The sequence below is a fragment of the Bactrocera oleae genome, chromosome 5 (assembly GCF_042242935.1).
Source record: "Bactrocera oleae isolate idBacOlea1 chromosome 5, idBacOlea1, whole genome shotgun sequence".
In the NCBI taxonomy this organism is placed as follows: Eukaryota; Metazoa; Arthropoda; class Insecta; order Diptera; family Tephritidae; genus Bactrocera; species Bactrocera oleae.
In genome coordinates, this window is record NC_091539.1 from 23,920,225 (window position 1) to 23,937,974 (window position 17,750).

At 37.8% G+C, this 17,750-nt stretch overlaps 1 protein-coding gene and 1 long non-coding RNA gene across 4 annotated transcripts in view; one reads left to right on the forward strand and one right to left on the reverse strand.

The window, feature by feature from the left end:
• Cmtr1 (Cap methyltransferase 1) overlaps positions 1-17,750 on the forward strand; it is a 55,582-nt gene that overhangs the window by 18,190 nt on the left and 19,642 nt on the right. The gene's annotated exons all lie outside the window — the stretch shown is intronic.
• LOC118682721 (uncharacterized) overlaps positions 1-17,750 on the reverse strand; it is a 32,877-nt gene that overhangs the window by 10,096 nt on the left and 5,031 nt on the right. The window contains exon 2 of the long non-coding RNA XR_004978522.2: positions 12,290-12,602. This is a non-coding gene — a long non-coding RNA (uncharacterized lncRNA). The remainder of the gene's footprint in view (positions 1-12,289; positions 12,603-17,750) is intronic.

Sequence of the window (17,750 nt, forward strand, 5' to 3'; positions counted from 1 at the left end):
CGGACTCGTCTAGAGGGACTTTTAACTTGAAGTGGAGTTGACTTGAAAGTGAGCTTAAAACCTTCCTACATTTGTTGACTACGCTGGATGTAAACTTTTGTGTATATGGTAGCTTTCTTAATACTCCCGTATTTATTAAGTAGAACTTCACAGGCCTTCTCTATGCCTAGTACTTCCGCTTGGAAGATGCTAACTGAGTTTGGTAGACGGATAGAGAGAGAGATATCAAGATCGTCGGAATATACTCCCGTCCCTACTCCGCGGTCTATTTTTGACCTGTCGGTATATATTGAGATATTAGCCTCCTCCCCACCAAACCGTTTCTCCATTCACGTCTGTGGAGTATACTCTCCTGGAAATAACTATTGAAATCCAATCAGTCGGACATGATTTATTAGCCCCGGTACCCTTGCAGAGGCTGCTGTCTGTATTATTTTTAATTTTTATACTCTTGCTACAGAGTATAAAGTTTTGTCCACCTAACGGTTGTTTTTACCACCTAAAATTAATCGAGTTAGATATGGGGTTATATATATATAAATGATCAGGATGCAGAGGCGAGTTTAAACCCGGATGAATATTTTATACTCGAGATGGTACCAGAGCTTTATTAGAGCCGCTGTCAAAATTAGACTTTGGGCGTGGCACCGCCCACATTTAGGTGAAAACCTATATCTGGGGACTTACTTGACCGATTTTAACCATTTTCGGTATGTTACATTCTTTACACATATTACATAGCGAAAATGGTTGAAATCAGACTCCAACCATGCCTACTTCCTATTTAACACAATTTTAAATTTCATCTAATTTATTTGCTTTCCAGTTTACAAATTAAGCACCAATGAATACAACGAGATACAACTTTGCACGAATAGTGCCCTTGAAGTATGCCACCTTATGACAAAAAATTGTCCAAATCGAACCAAAACCATTCAATCTTATAGATACCGAATATGTGAATCCCAGTCCCTATTGTGAACGTTCTATCGAAAATATCGGTCAATATTTGAGATATATTTTAAAAATACGGAGATAATCCTTTTCTGATAATAGTATGCCTGTGTATCAAAATTGGATTGAATCGGATCAATAATTTCCTTAGTCCCAATGTATTTATTCCAACCCTTTGGAAGTATTACACTCACCACTCACTCTTCAATATCGTTTCGCAATAATTGAATAAATTAATACAACGTCACTTGCGACGCAGCGCAAAAAATGTAAAAAAAATAGAAAAAAAAGGATTGATTGTCCGGCTCAGGCCCGATACTTCAACGGGAATCAGAATGTTGACGAGATGTCCGCTTCGAATTTTGATACGCAAAAGAGACCAGCCGCTACCCGTGTTTTGGTTTTGTTGATGGTTGGTGGGGTGATCGCCGGTGTGTTGGATATCCTGGGTGGTAGTGTCGTTGTGTGAAGTGTATGTTGCGTGAGGTGAGGTGGTGAATGTTGCGAGAGGTGATGTGGTGAATGTTGCTGATGTGTGATGTAGATTGTGTTAGTTGATGTGTAGATTGTGTTAGGTGTGTTGGCGTGTATGTTTTCGGGACGACGTAGGCTCATTTAGCCATCCCGGCGCCCCTAGGCGAATATTAGCCTAGCAGACGCTGAAGTTGTTGCAGCGTGTATACGACGCTGCTCAGCCCAGTGGCACGGTGGGGTGGTGGCCGAAGCTGGCTACGGCGCGTAATTGCTTCGTTGCGTGGGCGCCAGGAACGCGGCTCCGGAGGGGGCGCCAATCGGCGAGGTCGTGCTGATGCGTGTCTGGGGAGTCGCCTGACTACGCCGCGGCGGTGGGATTCAGTTAGTCGACCACTGTCGCGCCTCGCGGTGCGGTGAAGGAGTGTGTTATGTTGCTCACCGCACAGCTGACAATGGCCTCTTGACTCACATGCGGTTGTTGCATGGGTGTGCGCCAGACAATTCAGGCAGTGGCCATGTGCCTGGCGATTTGCTGTCGTTGGACTGGTAGCATACCTTTAAATATGCCGCAATGTTGCAAGAGGTGTGGGCGACGACATAGCGGGCATCGGAGGCGATGCTGCTCCGCAGACAGCGAGGATGACGGGGTTAGTGGCCGCGTGCCACTACGAGGAGCTATTGGAGGGGCTGTGGTAGCCGTAGTTCGGGGTGCAGGATTTGCCCCAGGGCGTGGCACATTAACGGCCGAACGTATTGCTGGCGTTGGTGTTTCCTTTTCCGTCCATAATGATCTATATGGGAAAAAGTTATTTAGATTATAAGTTTGTCGCATGATTGAGTTGGAAATTTGGGCCACGTTAAGTGGCATAAATAGGTCGTTTGGTCGATCGACCTTTTACCGGATTTAGGTTTTTGTTTGATTTATTAATTTTTAGCGATTTTTGGTTCTTATCGGGTTATTATTTACGTTTGTTCGGTATTATCGGCTGTGGGTAAAAAGCATAGCTTTACGAGCGGTCTAGTTAGTGTTCCGGTTTGCGTACGGAGATCGACTACTCGGATGTGACCGTCGGAACCATGGTGAAGGTTTTCTATGCGACCAAGCCGCCATTCAGTAGGTGGGAGACAATCATCGTGTACTAGCACGCAATCTCCAAGCTTCGGCGCCTTTTCTGGAGCTTTCCATCGGTACCTCTTGTGGAGGTTCTTTAGATAATCTTCTTTCCATCGGCGACTAAAATGGTGATGGAGAATTTTGATTCTTTCCCATCGGTTTAATAAGGATAGCGACTCCACGTCTGGCTCAGGTATGGCCAGAATGGGTGCTCCTGTGAGAAAATGCCCAGGATTTAGGGCGGTGAAATCGGAGGGATCTTGCGAGAGGATTGTGATTGGCCGTGAATTGAGTACGGCTTCAATTCGAATTAATAAGGTCGAGAATTCTTCATAATTAAACTTGTAGTTTCCAGCTACTTTTTTTAAGTGGGATTTGAAGCTTTTTACAGCTGATTCCCATATACCACCCATATGAGGAGCGCTTGGGGGGATAAACTGCCAATTAATGCCTTGGGGTGCGTACTTCTGTACAATCTCAGGTGAGACTTGTTGGATAAAGTCCACAAACTGTTTCTCAGTGGCTCTTTTGGCTCCAATAAACGTTTTGCCGTTGTCACTCATTATTTTTGAAGGAAAACCACGCCGTCCGACGAAGCGAGCGAATGCCGCGAGAAAAGCCTCTGTCGTCAGATTTGTACATAGCTCAAGGTGAACAGCTTTTGTCGTAAAACAAACAAAAACTGCCACATAGCCTTTCATTAAAGTGGGAGATCTTAACATTGAAGCCTTTATCTGGAAAGGCCCAGCAAAATCTACACCTGTTGTTGTGAAGGGCAGAGCAAAGTTGCAGCGTTCAGGTGGAAGTGCTGCCATTATCTGCGTTCGCATTTTTTGCTTGTACGTTGTGCAAACTTTGCACATGTAAATGCACTTTTTTATTTGAGGCTTAAGACGGGGGATATAAAACTCTTGGCGGACTATTTGTTGCATGAGGCGGTGCTCGGCGTGTAGCATCAGTATGTGGACGTAATGCAGATATAATGTGGCAAGCCGTGCTTTTTCTGGTATGATTATGGGATGTCGTTCGTTGTATGTCAGGCTGGAGTTGACAAGCACGAAGCAAACCCTTTGTGTCCAGAAATAGATTTAGTACTAAAAGTGAGCTCTTTTTATCGATTGGCTTCGAATCTTTTAGCAATGATATTTCTCGGCTGAAGTAGCGCGTTTGAGTAGATGCGATAAGAGCGCCTTTTGCTTATTGTAAGTGTAGGTGCGTTAATGTATCGCATTTGGGGGTATATTGGAGGTGTTCCGTTAACTTTAGTTTTGAACTGCTCTATAAATTTGATCAGGTAGGCAACTACTCTGAGGGCTCGGGGGAACGATGAGAATCGCTCAAGGATGTCAGTATCATCCGATGTTGCATGAAAGGAGTCGATTTTTCGACTTCTTGGGTCAATTATATTGCGTATGGGCGCTTGTGGCCAAGAATCGGGAGATTCTGTTAACCAGCGGGGGCCACTCCACCAGAGAGTGGTGGTGGCAAGATGCAGGGGTTTGCACCCTCTTGTACCTAGATCAGCAGGATTATCAGCACTGGCCAATGTCGCCAAGTGGCTGATCCTACTTGGTCAAGGATTTGAGACGTTCGATTGGAGATATACGTCTTCCATGCATGGTGGTGGTTTTTCTAACCATGCTAATACGATTTCGGAATCGGACCATAGATATAATTTATATTGTGCCATGTTTAAATGTGTTTGTACGATGGACACGAGTTTGGCTAGTAGTAGCGCTCCACATAGTTCAAGTCGTGGTAGACTTATTGTTTTTAAAGGAGCCACTTTTGCTTTTGCTACTAATAAGTGGCTTGTGGTCGCAGTGTCGCTTTGTGTGCGAACATATATAGTTGCCCAATATGCCTTTTCAGAAGCGTCACAGAAGCCGTGTAGTTCGACTTTGTGCTCTGGGGCATAATTTACCCATCGTGGGATTTGTATCTGTGAGATATAATGTAGATTGCTCACAAACTGGGACCACTTTTCTAAACGCAGTGGTTTTACTTGTTCGTCCCAGTCGGTACCATCTAACCATAATTCTTGTATTAGAATTTTGGCTTGTATCATAACTGGCGAAAGCCATCCTGCGGGGTCGAAAAGTTTCGCCACAGAGGATAGAATTTGCCGCTTTGTTATGGCAGATAATGCAGATATTGACTCTGTAGTGTATGAAAACTGGTCAGATATCGCATTCCATTGGATCCCCAGAGTTTTTGTTGTACTTTCCTTTTCGAATTTAAGGAAATTAGTATCTAACAAATTTTCATGTGGTATATTTTTTAGAATATTAGGGTGGTTCGCCGTTATCTTTTTCAACGGAAACCCTGCGGTTTTGAGGGCTTTTATCACTTGTGATAGTGACTCGTATGCTTGTGGAAGACTGTGACTTCCAAACAAGATATCGTCTACATACGTTTGTGTTTTTAACACCTGGGTTGCCAGAGGAAATTCTGACTTGGTGTTTTCTGCCAATTCGTGCAGTGTTCGAATGGCTAAATATGGAGCACAGTTGACGCCAAAGGTAACTGTTTTTAATTTATAGTCGCGGAGTGGACTATTGGGAGATTTTCGGAAAATAATTCGCTGAAGATCTTAATCGTCTTTATGTACGACTATTTGTCTATACATTTTTTCGACGTCTCCGTTAAATACGTATTTGAATATACGCCAATTTAATATGAGGAGCATTAAATCTGGTTGGAGCGTGGGTCCCGTAAATAGAATATCATTTAGGGAATTCCCCGAGCTAGTGGATCTTGATGCTTTAAAGACAACTCTTACTTTAGTTGTTTTTTTGTCTGGCTTTACTACTGCATGGTGCGGCAAATAAAATGAGTAGTATTTGCCGTTGATGATTTTTTCGCATGGACTTATTTCCTCCATGTGGTCTAAATGGAGATATTCTTCCAACACGCCATCGTATTCTGGCTTAAGCTCATCTTTTTTAAGTAAGTTCTTTTCCATACTTAAAAACTGCTGTATTGCAGAGGTGCGAGAATGACCTAAGGCGAGTGTGTTAGGAAATTGTTGTTTTAGTGGTGGACCATTATCTGTTCTAGTAGTTGTGGCTTTGTAAAAGTCTTCACAATACTGATCTTCAGGGGTTGTGATTGATATGGGGGGGAGTTCTTCTAACTCCCAAAATTTTTTCAATTGTGAATTGAGGTATTTGTTTGAGATTTCCTCAACCTGAGTGGTCATGGTGGTAACTGGTTCCGAAACTAGTCCACTTAGGATCCACCCAAAAATAGTATTTTGTGCCAGAAGTGTATTTGAAATTTTCTCAATACCTTCGAGTATTATCTGTGGTATGAGATCGCTGCCTAATAGAAGGTATATTTGAGCGGGAGTGTTGCAGTTGGGATCTGCTAGCTTTAGGTGTGAAACCTTTTGCCAATGCTTGCTATTTATGTGATAGCTTGGAAGCATATTTGTAAGTTGCGGTAAGACTAAAGCTTCTGCTTGTATGTGCTTATCCGCTTGGGGGGAAATTAGGGTAATGGGGCAGATTTTATTTGAGTTTTGGACTACTCTTCCGCCCATTCCCGTGATTTCAAAATTGGCTAGTTTTGTTGGCAGTTGTAGCCTATTTTGAGCCCTAGACGCTATGAAAGATCGTTGTGATCCTTGGTCTATTAAGGCTCTAAGTTTAAACAGCTCTCCTCGGTGTTCGATGGAGACGACTGCTGTGGGTAGTAGTACTCTACTTTAAATTTCGCTGTGTAGCGCTTGGGTGTTTAATGCCTTCGAGCAGCATGGTGCTTCTTGGCAATTTTCGGGATTTCGCACTTCGGGATTTGCTGTTGCAACTAAACCCATGGCTCTTTTCATATTTGCACTGTTTGGGGGTGAGCTGGAAAATGTGTTGTAATGCAGCGTTGAATGATGTCGTTTATGACAATAAATGCAATTAAATTTGCTTTCGCACTCTTTAAGTGTATGTGCATGTGATAGGCAATTTGTACAAAGTCTTTTCGTTTTTATAAAATTATTTCGATCGAAAATATTCATCTTTTTGAATCTCTCGCAAGATTTGAGCTTATGCCCCCCTGTACATAGTTCGCATGAAGTTTGCTTGTACTGTTCGGATGTGAACGTTTGATTTTTGAAGAAGCTTCTATTTAAATTGTTGTTGCTACTCGCTTGAATAGAAGTAATGATTTTTCTGATAATGCGGCAGTGCATATGTTTACCAGTATTGGATCCCAGCTGTCTGTGGGAATATTTTGTGTCGATAAAACCGACAAACAATTTGAAACAGTGGATTGAAGTTTGATAAATTCTTCACTAGTTTCCCTTTAAATTTTTGGCAAGTTCATTAATATCGATATTTGTTTATCGACCAATATTCTTTCGTTTTCGAATCTTGATTTAAGAGCTTCCCAAGCCAAATTGAAATTATCGTCATTTAGTGCGAATTGTTTTACTATGACGCCTGTTTGACCTTTTGTTTTGTATCGGAGGTGATACAATTTTTGCGCATTTGTTAATTTTGGGTGGTTTATGTAAACGGCTGTAAACATGTCCCGGAAGGACGGCCATTGTTCATAACCACCATGAAATATTTCTGTATCACATGTGGGCACCTTGAGATGGATGCCTGAACTTGCCTAATGACTTTGTACTTGTGGCAGCTCTACTCGCTGATTTGGAGTAGGTGCAATTGCTTTTATTAGCTTAAGTTGATCGAAAATCATTGCTTTGGTTTCTTCGAATTGTTCTAAGCAGTTTTCGTATTTTGCGTAAGCCGAAGAATTGAAATTTTCTGGTAGATCTGAGTCGTCAGATTCTACAATTGCGTCATATGCAGCTTGGAGACGTGACCAAAAATTGTCAAGATTGTCTTTTTTGATTTCTAATACCGATTCAGAATTGTCCTGAATCGGCGAAGATGAGAATCTAGTGCAGTATCTTATTAAACTGTCACTTTCCGAAATGAATTTTGTGTAAGAAATGTCTCTACCCCTTTTTTGTTTTGTCGCACCTTGTTTGGAGCGTGTAGCTTCTGCTGGTGTGCATGGACTTTTTTCGTCCGAAATCATTTTTGGTACTTTTAGAGACTTTTAGAGTGTTGTTTTTGAATCTTTTGAGTCTGAGCTCATTTAGAAATTGTATGAAATAAATTAAAAATTCCTCAGTGTCGACTGATGGATAATTCAGAAAATATCTTCGTATATACTCGTATAAATGTGGGAACGAAAGCTATTGTTAGTGAATAGAGTTTTTCACTTGGAACCAAATTAATATTAATTTCCGTATATACTTGTATGTATAAACGCAAAAAATTTTTTTTTTGTTGATTAGCGTTCTTAATTTCAAATAAATAACTGAAATTCCCGGATTTAGTTGTTATAGATACCGGTTCGTATTTATTTTTAATTTAATTTAATTTACCAATTTATTGAATAAATTTTTTATCTATTTTTTTTTTTTTTGATGTCCTTATTTAGGGGTATATAGGTATACCCTAAAGCGTGGACTTGTAGTTATGTATATATGTACTTGTGCAATTGAGAGCTCGTTGAAGAGATCAATGCACTTTGTATCTATGTACTAGTAAGCACGAATTATTTGTGCTGAAAAATTTTGTACGCAATCCTGCTTGCTTGCTGCAAGGGGTATTGCGGGATATATGCCAAAGTGGACTTTGAATATAAATATAAATTTAGCTTGAACCAATATGTATGTATATTGTTCAAAATTTTGTATTATTTATATAATATAGTATGATTTTTATTAAATAATCCGTGTTTTATTTACCGAACCGTATTTACCCTATGTACATATATAGGGTATATAAGTATAAGCGTATTGTATATTGTAAGTAATGTAAAAAAGCGAATTATGTATAATCGTAAAAGAGCGCGAAAGAGAAACTGGCAATCGCATGTATTGGCGCAATTTTCCGTAAGCACTGTATGTACGTATGTAAGGTTTTAATAGCATGTATAAATGATGTATAGGATATATACATATGTATGTGAAATACGATATGTGATATACGATATTAATATTTAATATTTAATGTCTAAAATACATATGTATGTATACGTAATTATGCACTGTATATTATTTTTATACTCTCGCAACCTGTTGCTACAGAGTATAATAGTTTTGTTCACCTAACGGTTGTTTGTATCACCTAAAACTAATCGAGTTAGATATAGGGTTATATATATATAAATGATCAGGATGAAGAGACGAGTTGAAATCCGGGTGACTGTCTGTCCGTCCGTCCGTGCAAGCTCTAACTTGAGTAAAAATTGAGATATCTTTATGAAACTTGGTAGACATGTTTCTTGGTACCGTGAGACGGTTGGTATTGCAGATGGGCGTAATCGGACCACTGCCACGCCCACAAAACGCCATTAATCAAAAACAAATAACTTTCCATAACTAAGCTCCGCAATAAGATACAAGACTGTTATTTAGTACACAGGATCACATTAGGAAGGGGCATCTGCAGTTAAAACTTTTTTTTAAAAAGTGGGCGTGGTCCCGCCTCTAATAGGTTTAATGTGCATATCTCCTAACCCGCTAATGCTATAATAACAAAATTCACTAGAAGCAAATGTTTTTAGCACTTCTATTGACGGTGTGAAAATTTGAAATCGGGTGGCAACTCCGCCCACTCCCCATATAACGGTACTGTTAAAAACTACTAAAAGCGCGATAAATCAAGCACTAAACACGCCAGAGACATTAAATTTTATCTCTGAGATGTTATAAATTGGCTTTATAGGAACCGCGTTCAAAATTAGTCAGTGGGCGTGGCACAGCCCACTTTTAGGTGAAAACCCATATCTTGAGATCTGCTCAACCGATTTCAACCAAATTCGGTGCATAACGTTCTTTTCATGTTTCTATGTCATAGTGCGGAAATGGACGAAATCGGACTACAACCACGCTTACTTCCCATGTAACACCATTTTCAATTCCATCTGATTCTTTCACTTTCCACTATGCAAATCAGGTAACAATGATTATATCGGGGTAAAACTTTGCGTGAATAATGCAATTAAAGTATGCCACCTTGCGGCCAAAAATTGTCTAAATCGAACCAAAACTGTTCAAACCCCTAAGTACTAAATAATGGACCCCATTGCCTATAGTTGACCTTCTACCGAAAATATCAGTTAATCCACAAAGAAATCTCAAACGAGTATACCATTTGACTTTGCGAGAGTATAAAATGTTCGGTTACATCCGAACTTAGCCCTTCCTTACTTGTTATATATGTAATTGTTATATATACGTTAGAAGTAAATGTAAGTACTCCTTTTTGTACGTATATATATATTTTTTTTTTCTTCTTTGTTTTTTCGTTTAACTTCGTTTATTGTATATATGTATGTATATTTATTTTGCCTTTTATGCTTTAAGTTTGACTTTTCCTTTGCTCACATATATTTCGCAATCCTGCTTACTGCTTAATTAAGCGTAAGGGGTATTGCCGGAAAAATTTGTAAGTATTGAAATACTTAAATTTGGGTTTTTTTTTTTGTATATTGTGTTTGAATACACGAAGGTAAGCAGATACAGGTAGTCAATTATTATATATTATATACATATATATGTATGTCGTATATGTATGTGTATGAATTTACATATATTATATAATACAATAAACGGTTTTTCGTTATTTGAACCCGCAATTTAAACCGGTAAGTTAGACCAAATTGGCACCCGTTAACAAGATATTGAACGGTTTTTTGATGTTTTATTACAGTTTTGTACAAAATATAATCTGTAATTCGCAATGAATATACATATGTATGTGCATAAATATAAGAAAAGGAATCGAATGGACTCACTTTGATTTCCTCCAAGGGCTTTTGGGGAATATGTATTGCGTGTATACTTGTATACAATAGTTACGTGTATGTACGTCTATGTGTTCTTCTGTGTTGCTTTCCAATTCCTTTGTCCTCTGTTGTTTCTGGTTTTGCGTGCTAGGTGTTGCTTTTTGTGGTGGTTTTTGTTACTCCGCGCCCGAATGTATATTTGTATATGATATTAAATTTGTTGTTCAGCTCGCGCCCGGTTTGATTTTGGGATTATTTTCGCGCCCGTTTTGTTTTTATTGTTGTTATTTAAATGTAATTTAAAATATAATTTAAGCTTTTATCTCTTCTTTTTTTTTGTTTTTGTCACCACTTTTTAGCCACTTATTTTTTGTTGTCGATATGCACATAAGGGTGTTTTGTTTTATTTTTTATTATTATTATTTTTTTTTTTCGGAAAACACATATGCACTATGTATAAAAAACTTTTTATATGTGTTTAATACACTTTACAGCACTTTGATGTGTTTTGTTTTTCCTTTAGATAGCTTTTTGTTTTCACGGTTCCATGTACCACTGCACTTTGCGTTTTGTTCACTTTATATACATATATAATATATATATACTTTTTAGCTTTTTTTTGTTTTTTGTTTGCTAGTATATCTATAGTGCCTGTCTTTTAGGCTCGAAGGACCATGTATTTATTCCAACCCTTTGGAAGTATTACACTCACCACTCACTCTTCAATATCGTTTCGCAATAATTGAATAAATTAATACGTCACTTGCGACGCAGCGCAAAAAATGTAAAAAAAATAGAAAAAAAAGGATTGATTGTCCGGCTCAGGCCCGATACTTCAACGGGAATCAGAACGATGACGAGATGTCCGCTTCGAATTTTGATACGCAAAAGAGACCAGCCGCTACCCGTGTTTTGGTTTTGTTGATGGTTGGTGGGATGATCGCCGGTGTGTTGGATATCCTGGGTGGTAGTGTCGTTGTGTGAAGTGTATGTTGCGTGAGGTGAGGTGGTGAATGTTGCGAGAGGTGATGTGGTGAATGTTGCTGATGTGTGATGTAGATTGTGTTAGTTGATGTGTAGATTGTGTTAGGTGTGTTGGCGTGTATGTTTTCGGGACGACGTAGGCTCATTTAGCCACCCCATATACCTAATAGAAAATTTTTCGATCTTCCTACTGACCCCATATCTCGGCCAATATGTAAGTTAGCTTAATTTAATTGAGTGAGAGTGTTTTTCTCCAGTGCTTCTACGTAAATGAAATGGAAAAAACCGGGTGAAAATCTGTCCTGTAGTTATATGGGGGCTAATATAACTAATATCCGGATTTTCAAACATCGGGTTGACTTTACTCCTTATACATATATTGTTGATGGTATGTAAGGTACCTGAATGAAAATAGCATCTGTTTCTGTTATTATTTATATATATTGTAATACCAAAAATAGATAATATTGTAATTACCTTCTAAAAGATTTTCAAACTTTCGTTTGGTTTTATATCGAATATATCGTTAATATGTAAGATATCTTAGCAAAATTAACTGGACGTATACTATTGGATATATTTAAGTTTAAAGCCGAAAGTATGTGAAATTATGTTATATTATACTACATACAAGTATAATAATTTCCGTTATTCTAACAAACCTTATTTTGTCAATGGTTTAGCGGTGAACATGAATGAAAGGTCTAGACATTGGTCTTTGGGTTGACGTTTTGCACACCAAATATTAAAATCAGTTTATTTTATGTCAAGTATATCTCATTTGAGAATAATTATATGATTTTCGCTGACGGGGGGTAAGTAAATTTTATAACTAATTCAGTCTATGACCTATAATATAACTTAATAAATTACCAATGATGGCAGGGGAAAGTATTGCTCATTGCAAGTTGCAAGAGTATAAAATGTTCGGTTAGGTCGAACTTAGCCTTTCCTTACTTCTTTGATATTGTATTGTTTCTTTAATGCTGGCTATCAAAGCAGGGCTCCATATGTAAGAATTGGTCTAATAACTGCCGTTTAGATGCACATAACTAAAATATATTTGGTTTAAGGCTCATTGTACCGCTGAGAGAGGGAAGATGAAATTGAGGTATTTTAGATTTACTGGTCGCTGGTCGCGGCCCATAGGTGTAACCTTCGTAATGCTCCTTCCATGAAATCAATGGTTGTGGAAGTGTGGAAGTCTGCATATGCTACTGCCTTCACTCCTTCTCCGTTAAGTTGAAGTTGTACAGGCACATGAGTCGTGCTACAAAAAAAAAAACCATAATAACTTTTGTTTGATCAATGAATTACATTTTTTTTATTGTATAGCAAATTTTATTTTATTTTATATAACAAATTATTTTAAAAATTATGGGCCAGCCACGCATATGCGACACCTAAGTAGAAAATTATTCATTGCGGCCTGATGGGCTTAAGTCGGGATTGCCTAAATTATCGATTTAATGGACTGCCTCAATTTAGTCAGATTTCTGGATTTTTATTTTGTACACCTTTTGTATGACATAACCCCATAAAAAAGTGTGGTGCAGTCAGGTCAGATGACCTTGCGGCTAGCGGGAAGTGGAGTTTCTTAATATTAATTTGTTTTCAAATTTTCGTTGGAGCTCCGCAATAACCCGCCTGACTATGTGTGCAGTTGCTTCATCTTTCTGGAATTAAATGCTATTGAAAGAGATACGTCATCGCCGCAGTTCTGGGTAAAAAAAACTAATTCAACATCTTTAAATAACGGTGCCCATTGACAGTTACTGTTGTACCGTTTTCTTCAAAGAAGTATGGCCCGACAATACACCTTGATGAAACTGCGCACCACACAGGGGCTCGTTCTAGGTGAAGTTCCGTCCGGATTATTACTGGATTTTATTCACCCCATATACAGCAAGTTTACCTTTGTTTACATATCCGTTTAGGTCAAAATGTGCCTCATCAGACGTAAACAGTAAATTTATCGAATTGTATTCTTCGGTCATTTCAATCATTTTTGGGAAAATTCCAGGCGAATATGCAAATCTAGAGCTTGTTATTTGAACTTTGCACGGGCGCAGATTTTAGTAATCATGAATTATCAATTGTGATGACTGTCTGCTGACTCCAAGTTGCGCTGATAAGGTGCGAGACGAAACTATTGGATTTGCCTGAATAGAAGATGCAAGAGCCGTGATTGTCTCTTGAGCACAAACATATGGATCGCGATAATACGGTCTTCTTGCGATACTTGCAAATTCCGCAAACATGTTTACCAACCTCACAATGGTCCGTATACTCGGAGGAGTGCCGCTAAAATCCCGTCTGCATTCCCTGTGGACGGAAATGACAGACTGCAAAGCATGGTACCACAGAAAAAAAGTTATTACGATTTCATCGATTTTATCTATCGACTCTTTATGTATGCACATTGTGTAGTCGATAAAGTATCCACTATGATTGATCTGATGTGATATGTGAGGCTTATATGTCTAAAGTCTTTAGCATTATCGTGTGTTTTACCAGGTTTTGGTAGGGACGCCACCTTGACTCTTTCCCCGCTTCATGGGATATACGATAGCCGGATACTGGCCTTATAACCTTTTCAAGCCTTAGAACCTTTGGTTCCTTTAGCTTCGGTAGCATTTTACCAACAATGGCAGCCTGAGGCGCCGCTTTAATCGGTACGAAGCTGTCAATAGCGTTTGTAATTTTCTTATTGTTTGCTTTGAGGCCAGATTGTTCTACTGTATTTGCAAGTTGTTCTAGTTGAACTCCCATTACCGTAGATTGCGGACTACCAAGCAAGTGTTAATTCATAAGTACCTTAAATGACTCTCCAGCAGAGTAGGTTCAAGTCTCCTCCTCCTTCCGTCTTTACATATGAAATATTGGTGCGTTTTTTGTACTGCGTCCTAACAGATTATTTGCAAGTTTCTATTTATAGGTGGAAGGACTCCACGAGTCTGCCTTTACCTTCGTGACTGCTTTTTTGTGTTGCTTAATGGTATCTTTTTATGGTACGGGTTTCTATATTGGAGCGGAGTACCGAAATTCTCGCGAATGCTGAAGAATATCCAGGAGTGATCCGACATATATAGCTCCTCGGACACCCTCCAGTCATCGACGACTAGGCTGCCTATCTCTGTTGATAGAGTGATCTTCAAAATTTCTTCCTATCCCGAAAATCTTTCCGAACTTGGGAATATGAAAGTTGGCTTATTCCTCTATTACATATGTATACTTAAATTGCTGTTTAGAATGAAAGGAAATAGAAAGTTTCTCACCTCTGATGTTTGTACTCACTAAATAAATACGTCAGAAGCAATAAATTTCACTGCTAAGATGGTTCGGAAGGCTTTCATCGGAGACGGTGACAATTCCAAAATGAGAGTGGTACTGTCTACCTTAAGGTAAAATCCAATACCTCTTGAACAACCCAACCAATTTTAACCAAATTTGGTAAATCGTATTATCCTGACATTCTTATGTTACGTTATGAAAATGGGCTAAATCGGCCCATTCGCCTACTTATCGCAAATTTTAGTACAATGAAATAAAGCCTTGCAATGCAGTGCCTATGGTTGACTTTTTTTCACCGAAAATGCCATTAAATTTGTGAGCTATACGAGTTTTATTGAAATTAAGAGATGATCATTGCCTTTTAATAATGTGCTCTTGTGTCGAAAATCGGCTCTGGCTGACCGATATACGTACATACATTGGTCAATATGTGAAGTAATGAAATTCAGAGAATTCAGAGAATATTTTAAATTTTCACTTAGTTTGAAATTACCAGATACATATATAACAGCTATTTATTCCAAATTTAGTTGAACATTCGCGAAGTTGCAGTTACATTTCCAAAAACAGAAATTTGAACCATGATTTGATTACACAAGTTAATAAAAAAAATATTTTTTAACATGGGTTTTACCTAATATATTCTATTTAAATAAGCAAATATATATGGAAAAGGGCGATTACAAATCGAAAATATTTTCTTTCTAAGCAAGTTTCGGACCCATATGACGTGGGTCTTCGCGCGCGCTTACTGTCGAAATAGAGAATAGAGCACGGGTGATAGTGTTACTTGCATCGCTGCTTGTATAGGATAGTATGTGTTTGCACATTGCAGAGGAATAACGTGTTTCATAATTATGTTTTTTTATGGGCTCCACATGTGTCGTGTAACTCTTGCAGATATTTTGTATAGTGTGTTTATTTCCTCTTTTTTATAATAATTGTTAACTATTTTGATAACATTAATTAGGTTATATTGGATGGTTCACTAAGTAATTTAGTTTTTTTTTAGTGTAATTTAAATACGATTTTTTTGTAGTATAACGTGAACAGTCGCTTTAGAAAAATGTTTATCTCTATCAAAGAGGCCATTCAGGAGGAACTTGACTAACCTCTGCGGCGCAAAAGATAACTCAAACCTTATTTAAATCTTTATATCTGGGAAATGTCAAGAAATGTATTTTTGAACCACATGCATGATGTGTACAAGTATGTACACGCAAATATATGAAATTATTAGTTAACTTTTAAGTAGAAAATCACTAATTCTTAAAAGTAGACGAAGAGGAAAACGTATATATAAGTATTTCTTAAATATACTGATACAAAAACAGTGCCGTGAATATCTTATTCTCCATAACACTACATATAGTATTTCTCCGCCCTAAGTTTGCTAGATTTGTTCGAAATTTTTAAATATTTATATTATTTGTAACAAATTATTATATCTCTCACACCGGATTTCGGATTTTTAAAAGCAATTTTCTACAAAATTTAAGCCTTATCCCTTCTGAAACGTACTTGATCTTATAAAACAAATGTGTACAAATCGATTTTTATAATACATTTAACAATTTTTTAACGGTTTTGACTTACTTCAAGTTGGAAATGGCAACAGTTCTAATAAAGGTAATCCAAATCAATCATTAATGAAGGATTTTTCTGTTTTTCTGAAGACATACAAGTTGGCAAACAATTGGTAACTATGTATGTTTTATGTGTAAATCGTAATCATCTTCGAAATCACGATGCGATCGTTTAATCATCCACTTACTCGTATATTGACTACAAATAAAAGAAATTCTTTAAGAATGACTCCAAAAATTTAACGACACATTTTCCATCTCGTTTCATTTAACCTTTTTCATTATAAACTCATAAATTAAGTTTATTTTTGAACTTTCCAAAAGTGTTAACGTTTTTATACTGCAACCTGTTGCTACAGAGTATAATAATTTGTTCACCTAACGGTTGTTTGTATCACCTAAAACTAATCGAGTTAGATATAGGGTTATATATATATATAAATGATCAGGATGAAGAGACGAGTTGAAATCCGGGTGACTGTCTGTCCGTCCGTCCGTGAAAGCTCTAACTTGAGTAAAAATTGAGATATCTTTATGAAACTTGGTAGACATGTTTCTGAGTACCGTGAGACGGTTGGTATTGCAGATGGGCGTAATCGGACCACTGCCACGCCCACAAAACGCCATTAATCAAAAACAAATAAATTGCCATAACTAATTTCCGCAATAAGATACAAAGCTGTTATTTAGTACACAGGATCACATTAGGGAGTGGCATCTGCAGTTAAAATTTTCTTTTTTAAGTGGGCGTGGTCCCGCCCCTAATAGGTTTAATGTGCATATCTCCTAAACCACTAAAGTTATAATAACAAAATTCACTGGAAGTATATGTGTTTAGTACTTCTATTGACGGTTTGAAAATGGGTGAAATCGGGTGACAAGCCCGCCCACTCCCCATATAACGGTACTGTTAAAAAATAATAAAAGCGCGATGAACCAAGCACTAAACACGCCAGAGACATTAAATTTTATCTCTGGGATGTTACGAGATGACTTTATAGGAACCGCGTTCAAAATTAGTCAGTGGGCCACTTTTAGGTGAAAACCCATATCTTGGGATCTGCTTAACCGATTTCAACCCAATTCGGTGCATAACGTTTTTATATTTCTATGTTATAGTGCGAAAATGAGCGAATTCGGACTACAACCACGCCTATTTCCCATATAACACTTGTCCTTCCTTACTTGTTGTTTCTAATTTACAAACAATTTGACAGTTTTTCATGTTGCCTCTTCCCATTCTATAATATAATATATGACGACATCCTTAGTCTTCACTCTTTTTTAATGACCTTTATTAATATCCCTATTTATAATAACAACAGTAACGAGAAAGGGATACAACGGACGCTTTCAAAAACCTTTTTAAGGAGGTATTCTAGTCTAGAGACATGAATTTTAGTTAATTTTCAAAGTGTCATAAAAACAAAAAGGCAATTAATATTTTTACCATCAATTTTTTATCAATTTTCCATTAATGTTACAAGAGAACAGAAGAGAGAAGGACTCAAAGAATTGGCACATGAGTATACCCATGA